This window comes from Ochlerotatus camptorhynchus, unplaced genomic scaffold, assembly GCF_037179485.1.
Source record: "Ochlerotatus camptorhynchus isolate MF236.1 unplaced genomic scaffold, CSIRO-AGI_Acam_v1.1 ptg000134l, whole genome shotgun sequence".
NCBI lineage: Eukaryota > Metazoa > Arthropoda > Insecta > Diptera > Culicidae > Ochlerotatus > Ochlerotatus camptorhynchus.
The window spans coordinates 53,259-63,696 of NW_027040624.1; the positions used below are offsets into that span (position 1 = coordinate 53,259).

Below are 10,438 nucleotides of genomic sequence, written 5' to 3' on the forward strand. Positions count from 1 at the left end.
ACATTTTTGAGAGCATGTTTTTTAACTCGTACACGGAATAGTTTTGCTTCGTTACTGATTGCATAGAATCCACAGAACAAACTTAGCCGATCTAAATCTGAATTTTAAAAGTTCACTTAAATAACTCTCTTATGGAATCTTTGTTTTGGCCCTGAAAAGAGCCGGTTTTGTAGATTTTCGACGGGGAAATTAAGCGCGTTCACCACGGATACGATGTTTGTGGCACGCTTGGCGTGGAGGACACGCAGGTTGGTATCTTCGAACAGACCGACCAGATAAGCCTCACTAGCTTCCTGTAGAGCCATAACAGCTGAGCTCTGGAAGCGCAGATCGGTCTTGAAGTCCTGGGCAATTTCACGCACCAGACGCTAGAAAGGCAACTTGCGGATCAGCAGTTCGGTCAATTTCTGATAACGACGGATCTCACGAAGGGCGACGAGGCCTGGCCGGTAGCGATGAGGCTTCTTTACTCCTCCGGTGGCTGGAGCGCTTTTGCGAGCGGCCTTCGTTGCCTTCTGCTTGCGAGGAGCCTTTCCTCCAGTGGACTTGCGAGCGGTCTGCTTGCGAGCCAATTTTAATGGGTACGATGTGGAGTCGATGAAAGCAAACTGTAGAATAAAAAATAAAAACGACTTCCATTCTGTTTTATAACATGCGTTTGCTGTTTTCAACCAATCAGAAACGATGAAAGAACAAGAACACAACAACTAACAAGAAGAATTTAACCCTCGAGTGGGTTTAAAAAAGCCGAAATTTGAAATTTTTGTTCACTCTCGTTTCAACCTTCACCGACGACACATCTACCATCATACACAATGACTGGACGCGGCAAGGGAGGAAAAGAACTCGGCAAAGGAGGAGCCAAGCGTCATCGAAAAGTGCTGCGTGATAACATTCAAGGCATCACTAAACCTGCCATCCGCCGTCTGGCTCGTCGTGGTGGAGTCAAGCGAATTTCCGGGCTTATTTATGAGGAAACCAGAGGCGTGTTGAAGGTGTTTTTGGAGAACGTTATTCGAGACGCTGTTACTTACACAGAACACGCTAAGAGGAAGACCGTCACCGCAATGGATGTCGTTTACGCTCTGAAGCGACAGGGACGCACTCTGTACGGTTTAGGAGGATAAATTAGCATCATCGGCTCAGACAAAAAAACGGCCCTTTTCAGGGTCACCAAATGAATTAAAAAGGTGTTTTTGATTAACTTTCTTGTTGGGATTTGAAAGGTGGTAGGGATGTGATCGAATGATGATTTTTTCAATTTAAGGTTGTTAGATTTAACCATAAATTTGTTAAGAGTTTTATTTGGACATTTGTCAAGGTCATCAGTTGCCGCAAGCAGCTAGCTATCAAGGCTCAACCTGGTATCTATAGAAGGTGTGGAATTGTAGGCCCGAATGTATTGGTGAGATTAATCATCGTCCGACCATTTTCCAGAACACGCTGGTAGGAAGTGTTAAAAATCCATATATAATTTGAGAGAAGTGGGAATAAAGGGTGTCCACGATGAAATTGCCACACTATGAAATTGCTCTAACTTTTTAACCGTTGGGTAGAATTTAATGAAAATTTGGGTGGATTTAGTTCATAGTGCATTATTTACATCCTGCAAGTTTCAAAGTCCTGTGATCAAAACTCGCGGAAATGGAGTCGAAAGAACAGCTCGTGCGTGATAAAATCTTGCGCATTCATCACGAGAACAAGGATCTCTCGCATCGTTCCATCGCTAAAACGTTGGGAATCGCTAATTCCACGGTGTCGCGAGTGATTAAGCGGTTCGAGGAACGGTTGACCACCGATCGGAAGCCCAGAAGTGAAGGAAAAAGTATTCCATACAACACCAAAAATCACAACCGCGTAGTTGGGGCCTTCAACCGAAATCCGAACGCCTCCGTTAGGGATGTGGCTAAGAAGCTGCACCTAAGCCGAAGTTTTGTCCAGAAGGCCAAAACTAAGGCTGGGCTTCGAACGTTCAAGGTACAAAAGGCCCCTAATCGCGACGAGAAGCAGAACAAGTCCGCCAAAACCCGTGCCAGGAAGTTGTACCTCAACATGCTGACGAAAGTTGAATGCTGCATCATGGACGACGAAACATATGTGAAGGCCGACTTCAAACAGATCCCCGGCAACCTGTTTTTCACGGCTAAGGATAAGTTCAGCGTTCCGGAGCATGTCCGCACTCAGAAGATGTCCAAATTGCCGAAGAAATTCCTGGTTTGGCAAGCCATCTGCACGTGCGGGAAGCGGAGTGCACCTTTCGTGACCCAGGACACGATGAACGGACAGGTGTACATAAAAGAGTGCCTCCAGAAGCGGCTGCTTCCTCTCCTGAAGGCCCACAACGTCCCAACAATCTTCTGGCCGGATTTGGCCTCATGCCACTACTCCAAGGACGTGCTGAAGTGGTATGCGGACAATAAGGTCAATTTCGTGCCGAAAATGTTCAACCCTCCCAACACTCCGGTGCTCCGCCCCATCGAGAAGTACTGGGCGATTATGAAGCAGCACCTTCTTAAACGACCTAAGGTAGTGAAGACAGTCGAGGAACTCAAGAAAGTATGGGTTTACATGCAAAAAACGGTTGATTCACAGGTTGTGCAGAATCTTATGGCCGGGGTTAAGGCCAAGGTGCGGGCATTTGCGTATGGACTGTAAATAAAATACGAGTAAAATGGTAAAATGAAGTTTAATAGTTATTTCTCAATCCCTGAAAATTTGATGGCAATCGGATGAAAACTCGAATTTTGCGAATCAATTTTGTGTGTGGCAATTTCATCGTGGACACCCTTTAATTCACTTTGGGTTACCAAAAAGCCAATAAAATCAAATTTGTGAGAAAATTAGCTCTCACGAGTTCAATCTTACGAAGTCCCTCCTTTTTTACATATATTTCGGAAGGAAATCCTGTGAGGGGTAAATTGAATACACTTTAATTCAAAATGCACAAAACTTAAAAACTCATAAATAACAAAAAAATTTAAATACACCTTTTAAAGTCGGGTAGATGAATCGAAAATACTCAAGTTGACTCCGTTGGATTCTCTTCATCAACTTTCTCTTTGAAATAAATACTACAAATTTGATACGCTTACAAATAAAAAACGGAAAGAGTTAAGATAATTGGCAAATCAAAGTTGGCACTCGTGGTGAATAGAAGAACTATGAGAGTGATGATGGTTTCAAAATTTTCCACGGGGAGGTATACGAGTGCAATCTTAAAATGCTTTTATTTTGCAAATAGAGCATTTTATTTATATCTGGTTGCTGCTACAGTTGTAGAAAACCTGAAATCTATGTTTACACATAAAAATCTGAAAAGAAATTATTTTTTTCTATATTGTATGTCTATTAAGTAGTTCTTAAGTTTTCTACTAGCGTAGCATTAACCAGATTTAAATAAAATGCATCATTTTCAAAATAAAAACATTTTAAGATTGCACTTGTATACCTCTCCGTGGAAAATTTTGAAACCATCATCACTCTCATAGTTCTTCTATTCTCCACGAGTACCAACTTTGATTTGCCAATTGATGATTGATCAATTAAAAGAACTAAATGTTCACATTTGTTCCGTCCACTAGCGGTCCTACGTCAAGCTTCCGTTCGTGCCCCTAGGCACAGACCCTTCTACTTTTTTCATGAAAAGCCGAAGTCGAAATCGATCAGAGCTATCGAAAACGAAAATCTAGGCAAAAATTATGACAAACAGAAAGCTGCAGTAAACATAAACAACAACAGTGCAACGTCATTGAGTGTATGCGTTAAAGTTACACTGTTATTTTTTTTTTACTTTGAAGCTTTCCGCTTGACAGTTAATATCATTAATATTTATACTAAAAATTATAATATCTACCAATTTGAGCAATGTTTACATCAAATATTACTTCAGATCAAGTTGTACTTCGCCTAGGTTGAACCACAAACGAAGTGACAGACGGAGCGGCTCGAATTGATTTGATGCACTTACACACGGACAGAAAATTGTTTGCATTGAACCAAAAAAAATTTCATTTGTTTTTAAGAAATAATTCCGGTTGAAATTATATTGCATTTTATTGTTTCGATAATATTTATTCAAATAAATTCAAAATAAGATTCTTTTTGTTTTAATAAGCCACTCTTCAACTGCAACTATTGTAAAAACAACAATATTCTTTTATTAAGCCAACAATAGTTGATTTTAATTTAACATTTATTTGTTGTGTCTGTTCCCCGGGCCATGAATGCAAAAATAACTACCAACCATTCCCTCGTTTCCACCCGGACAAAAATGTAAACAATAACAAAAAATTCTCGTTTGATTCAGCTCTATAGAGGTAAGCAAGTATGCTGCAGTCGCAAAATATAAACAGTTTTTCTTTTTTATCCTTTATTTTTTCCGTCGATCTTATTTTCAGTACTGAGTACCAATGCTCCCGACGCCAGGAAGGCCGATCCCACACCTGGACCCTACTTATCGACCCATCAACTCATGAACCGGAGAGATTTTATGCCTCAGAAAGGTTTCAATTGTTATTCTGTTTGTTACAAATAGAAAACAAAACATAAATATAATCCCAAATTATTGAATAATGAATCAATAAACATATTTTTATTTCTACTGCGTATATTGTCAGTCTAAATAAAATAAATTGATTGAATCAACAAGAAATCTCTTTTAAAAACAAACATATTTTTTTGTTGACCCAGCTGCCAAATTCGAAAATATTTTCTTTTTGATTTAACAATCCATGGGTTTTTAGAAACAAAGATACTGGATTGTTGAAATAATAATGATTTCTTTTTGCAGCCAAAACAAAATGAAATTCTTATTAAATTTACGTCAAATATTATTACGCTTAAAATATTTTTTTCTGCGTGCATTTGAAATTTTCGAGTGTACTTCACGGCAACACTATCTACTCATATGTACTAGCTTAAAGTAGTTGAAGCTATTGAGGCACCGCCTGTTATCTCTTTTTCTCTAACGAAAATTGAAAGGGAGAGCCTGTATGAAACTGCATGTCACTCGAGGGGGACGACTCTATCTACGATGCAGAAAAGATTGTGTTTTGCTGTGACTAGCTGTGCGCACGCTGAGTAGACAGAAAGAAGATTGATGACGATTCTGAAGATTTCCTGCAAAAAGATGCTGCACGATGCAAGTAGATGCGCCAAATAAAAGAAGATTTTTCGAAGATTGATTCGCTGGTGTGAGATTTGTTGAGCATCTAAACTTGAGATTTAGATGTGTCGCCCCCCTCGATGTCACTATGTTGTGTTCATTGTTATCTGCACTTCTTTGGTATAATGAAAGACCTTAGGCCAAAATGATTAGGGGTAAACACATCGGGTTAACATTTGCTTACAAGTAAACGATGTTAAGCTATCAATGACTCGCGCTTTTTGGCGGCAATTGTTGCTAAAGATTTCATCAGTCGGTGCTCCTAACCAATGCCATGGTCATTCGCGACCGCGAAGATATCGTTGTTGGACGCCAAACAGGACCCGCCCGTAAAAAAATCCAATAAGAATACAATGATTTTGAATAGAGATTTTTGTTGATTACCATAAAATCACAACGAAAATCATGGTATATGAGAAATGTACAGTAAAAAAGGGGGATTTTAAGCATCTTAACAATAAAAAACTGATTTTTCTCGAACAAATTTGATCTCATCAAATTAACGGCGCCGGTGGTGTAGTGGTAAGCGTGATTACTTCTCAGCCCAGTAGGCCTGGGTTCAATCCTAGTTGGCGCCGCCGGGATGTTCTGAGGCATAACATCTCTGATCACGCCTTCCTTCGGATGGGAAGTAAAGCCGTTGGTCCCCGGTTCATGAGTTGATGGGTCGATAGGTGTGGAAGCTGCCTTCCAGGTCCAGGTGTGGAAGCTGCCTTTCTGGCACGTCGGTAGCATTGGTGCTCAGCACGGAAAACAAGATCGACGGAAAAAAACAAACCAAAAGGATCTCATCAAATTAATTTTCATTGGAAATTGTATCTTTAAAAACGAAATTTATTTTTTCTCCCGTCCAATAATTTAACAATAAATTTATAATGTGCCCGAAATTCAACCGTAAAACTCATTGTAATTTCGTTATTTTATTATAATAATTTTTTTTTTCGGGTGGCCATACTCGGTATGCATTTGCTCTTCCGTAGAGGAACCGAAAGCTCTCGACGAGGGTGATCTGAAGGAGGAAAATTTACTCCAAAATCATGCCGAGATCGATAGAATCAAAGAGGCGATCGACGTGCTGAAGGTGAGAATGAAGGAGGATCGGATGAAACCAATTTTGTTCAATTTATTATTTATTTCGGCTAAAGATGCTGTATGTCACGCGTTTGAGCATGATTGCGGTACGATGTTCTATTCTGGACCGGGCTACTAGACGTGGCAAAACTAGTCATTATACCTGCTACGTGTACCTTGTTACCTGAAGACGAGGAGGGAATCTTCGGATTCATGGAGGAGGACATCAGAAATGAGGAAGCTCGTATCCGAGGACAAAAGTGTTACATCTGCAAGGAACGGTATGCAAACGTTTGGTGTTGCACGAAGAAGTGCTTCCGTTCATTCCATACGCTTTGTGGGATGCAGAATGAGTGCCTGTCGCATTACGTGGATACGTTCCAGTTGTGGTGCGATAAGCACGTAGCGCTGGTGGATAAGGTGAAACACTCCGAGACCGAATCCTGTGGGATTTGCTACGATGATATGGGACCGTACAGGAAGCTGTAATCGATTCGTGCCCCGTGCTGTCAGAATGGCTGGTTCCATCGGAGCTACGTGGCACAGTTTGTCCAATCGGCGAGGTACTTTTTCAATTGCCCTTTGTGCAACAACAAGGACGACTTTAGTCAGCAGATCCATCAGCGTGGCATTTATATTCGGGAAAATTAAGTGAAGCGGCGGAGGTGAGTGAATCGGTATTTGAATACTGAATATTTTATTTTATTTGTTCGATGGATGCCTCGTGGGAGCTGGAACCGAATGCATTCAACGATCAGTTGGAACGTCCTTCGGAGTGTGACGCTGAAGAGTGTCGCTGTCGGTATGGGTGAGATTACGACGATTGCAAGCGTTGGGATCTGATCCTGTGTGCAACGTGCGGTTCGACTTGTCGCCACGATCAGTGCATGGAGGTTCCCTCGAAAAACTATGTTTGCACCTTTTGTCGTCCGATTGTCCAAAAGACGCCAGAAGTGGTTTTGAAGCTAGCCAAGGCTTCCCGAAGAGCGGAAGCAGCAAGATGGGTGGAATCCGGTAACGATAGCAGAGAGGGGAGTTCTAGGGGCAGACGTCAGATTGAATCGAATGATTCAGAGTCAGTTGCATTGACGACCAAAAGCAAAGAAATCAGTCTGCAGGAGCTGGTCAAGAAGATTCCACCATAGAGGTAACTCTAAGACCACTGGGTCCCGAAGAAAATCATTATTATTTTTGGCTCACTCAGTACCAGAACAACGGTCCCAAGCAGTCCCAAGCTATTTCACTCACCCCTGCATGTTCTGCATGAATCTTCACACCCCTGATGTTATCTGTCAAACTTTCATAGCGAATCAAAACAAACATAGTGTAGTAATAGAATTTCAACTAGAATAGGGTACGTTAATCGTTTGCTTGGGACCAATAGGCTACTAAAGTGGTGAGCCAATTTAAAATCGTTAGTTTCGTATTGATTGTTGATTCCACTGCCACGAGGAACTTCCTTCAAAAAATTGCTTCGAGTCAAACCGGTCGTAAGGCTCGAGAAGCTCAGCTCGGAAAAGATCAAATCGTTGACTACTTCGGAGAATGAAGACGAAGCATCCTCCGCCGGATCAAGACCGTGTTCGATTTCAACTATCGTGTGAAGTTAAACAAAAAGCCACGCCGAAAATCGATGGTAGAATTGCACGCGATCAAACAGGTAATCCGCTCCGACACGAACACGCTAACGGAAAATTGTTTGCATTGAACCAAACAAAACTTTAGTTGTATTTAAACAAACAATTCCGGTTGAAATTATATTGCATTTTATTGTTGTATTCAAATAAACTCAACATAAGATTCTTTTTGTTTTAATAAGCCACTTTTCAATTGCAACTATTGTAAAAATAACAATATTCTATTATTAAGCCAACAATAGTTAATTTTAATTTAGCATTTATTTGCTGTGTCCATTCCCTGGGCCATGAATACAAAAATAACTACCAACCATTCCCTCGTTTTCACCCGGACAAAAATGTAAACAATAACAAAAATTTTCTCATTTGATTAAGTATTGTTTTTAATTGTGAATTTCGGGAAATAAGTACGAGATTTCCGAAAATCTTAAGACTTGAGGTAAGCAAGTAAGCTGCAGTTCAAGCTGCAGTTGTTAAATATAATCAATTTTTAAGTTTTTTTTCCTTGATTTTTTTCCGTCGATCTTGTTTTCCGTACTGAGTACCAATGCTCCCGACGCCAGGAATGCACCTCCCACACCTGGACCCTACATATCGACCCATCAACTCATGAACCGGTGACCAACGGCTTTACTTCCCTTCCGAAGGAAGGCGTGATCAGTGATTTTATGCCTCAAAAATTCAATTGCAATTCTGTTTGTTGTCACAAAAAAAAAATCGACATTATTTTTGAATCAATAAACATATTGTTATTTCTACTGCGTGAATTGTCAGCCTTCATAAAATAAATTTGATTGAATCAACAAGAAATCTCTTTTAAAAACAAACATATTTTTCTTGTTGACCCAGCTGCCAAATTTGACAGCTTACGTCAAAACCATGAAAGCTCTTGTAAATTCGAAAAGATTTTCTCTTTGATTTAACAATCCATGGGTTTTAAGGGACAATAATGCTGGATTGTTGAAACAATAATGATTTCTTTTTGCAGCCAAAACAAAATGAAATTCTTATTGCATTTACGTCAAATATTATTACGTTTAAAATATTTTTTTCTGCGTGTGGGACAGGAGATCGTGCGTCCCAAGACACCTGCCCAGAAATCTTTTGGAAAGCAGTTCAAACTGAAGCTTTTCGGGTCGAAAACCGTCCCACGAAAACGTTCCACCAGCGAGTCTGATCCGGAGTACGTTTCAGCACAAACGAAGTGACAGACGACTAACTGGCGAAGAAATCCATTGAAATAATGTGGTTCACTGTAATAGAATTTTCTTGGAAGCTTGTGCCATCATCCACCAGTTGGGTTAGTTTTTTTGTTTTGATTTGAACAAAGTTGATTTTGTGTATAATGATTCTTTGACAGTGTGCAAAGAGTGTATCATTTTGTCATTTTTTTTTATGCATTTCAGTTTTGAGTAGAGTGAAAGAGATAGAACCAAAACATTCTAATGCATTTGGTGAAAATGCTAGTACAATCCAGTAGTAGTGTTGCCATGTGGTACAATCCAGTAGTAGTGGTGTTGCCATGTGGTACACTGAAAAATTGAAATAGCAGGTTAGTCACCAAAGTTTTCGAGCCGCTCCGTCTGTCACTTCGTTTGTGGTTTCAGCGAAAGAAAGTTGATTTAATTTTAATGACGACCTTCCAGAATTTTCCAGCACTAGTGTACTAAGCAGGTCTTTCCCACGGCGCAGTAGATTACTGCCAACGGTGCCACCTCAAGCGGAAATGCGATTCGAGACCGGGTTGACGTTGATGCTCAAAAGTGAGAAAATGTTCCGGATTTCTCTACCCATGTGAATGTCAGCTGGTATCACGCTGCTTACAGGTACTGAGGGAGAACCTTCCAAAACTGCTAGTGTTTGGACTGGTGGTATGGCACAAAGAATGCACAATGCAATGAGCTGGATTACAGAGGTGAAGCAATCGGTTAAGTTGTGTGAGTAAAACCCCTGTACGATACAAGCAATAAGTGACGTCACTACTTGCGTTTACGTTGATTTTTTGGTTTACTAATACAACAATATTTCACGATCTGCTTCACCTCTCTCTGTACCTCATTGTGCACAATGCACCACGAACCGACGGAGAATCGTATCGACAGTGAGCATGCATAAGGGCGAATACGCGATGATCGATTCTCTTCATTGATCTTGGAGGCGAACCAGCCCAAGGCTGAAAGCCTCCTTAATAAAGCTAAATAATAATAATAATCTCTTCATTGATTTTCTAAGCGAAACAATTTTCTAGAATTTGTTCAATGCAGAGTAGTAAATGGTAGTAACAGGTTGTATTGGCTATCAAAAGCAACAGCAAATGCACCGATAAACGTTCAATCTAGCGAGTTATTAACGAAAGAGAAAATCGACAAAGAGAATCGATCATCGCGTATAGGCCCTTATGCATGCTCACTGTCGGTATGTGCTGTGATCAATGTGATTGGTGAGGCAAAAGGAAACAAGCCAGCACTTGCATTATCACGACGTTCTTAGAGCAACCGTAACGGTCGTTGTCATTTGCGCGACTATTTTAACAGCGCACAGCGCTCTCATTTTAGTTTAGTCACTC

At 40.5% G+C, this 10,438-nt stretch overlaps 1 pseudogene; it reads left to right on the top strand.

The window, feature by feature from the left end:
• Positions 1-815: 815 nt before the first annotated feature.
• Positions 816-9,080, top strand: LOC135700355 (G2/M phase-specific E3 ubiquitin-protein ligase-like; annotated as a pseudogene).
• The last annotated feature ends 1,358 nt before the right edge of the window (positions 9,081-10,438 follow it).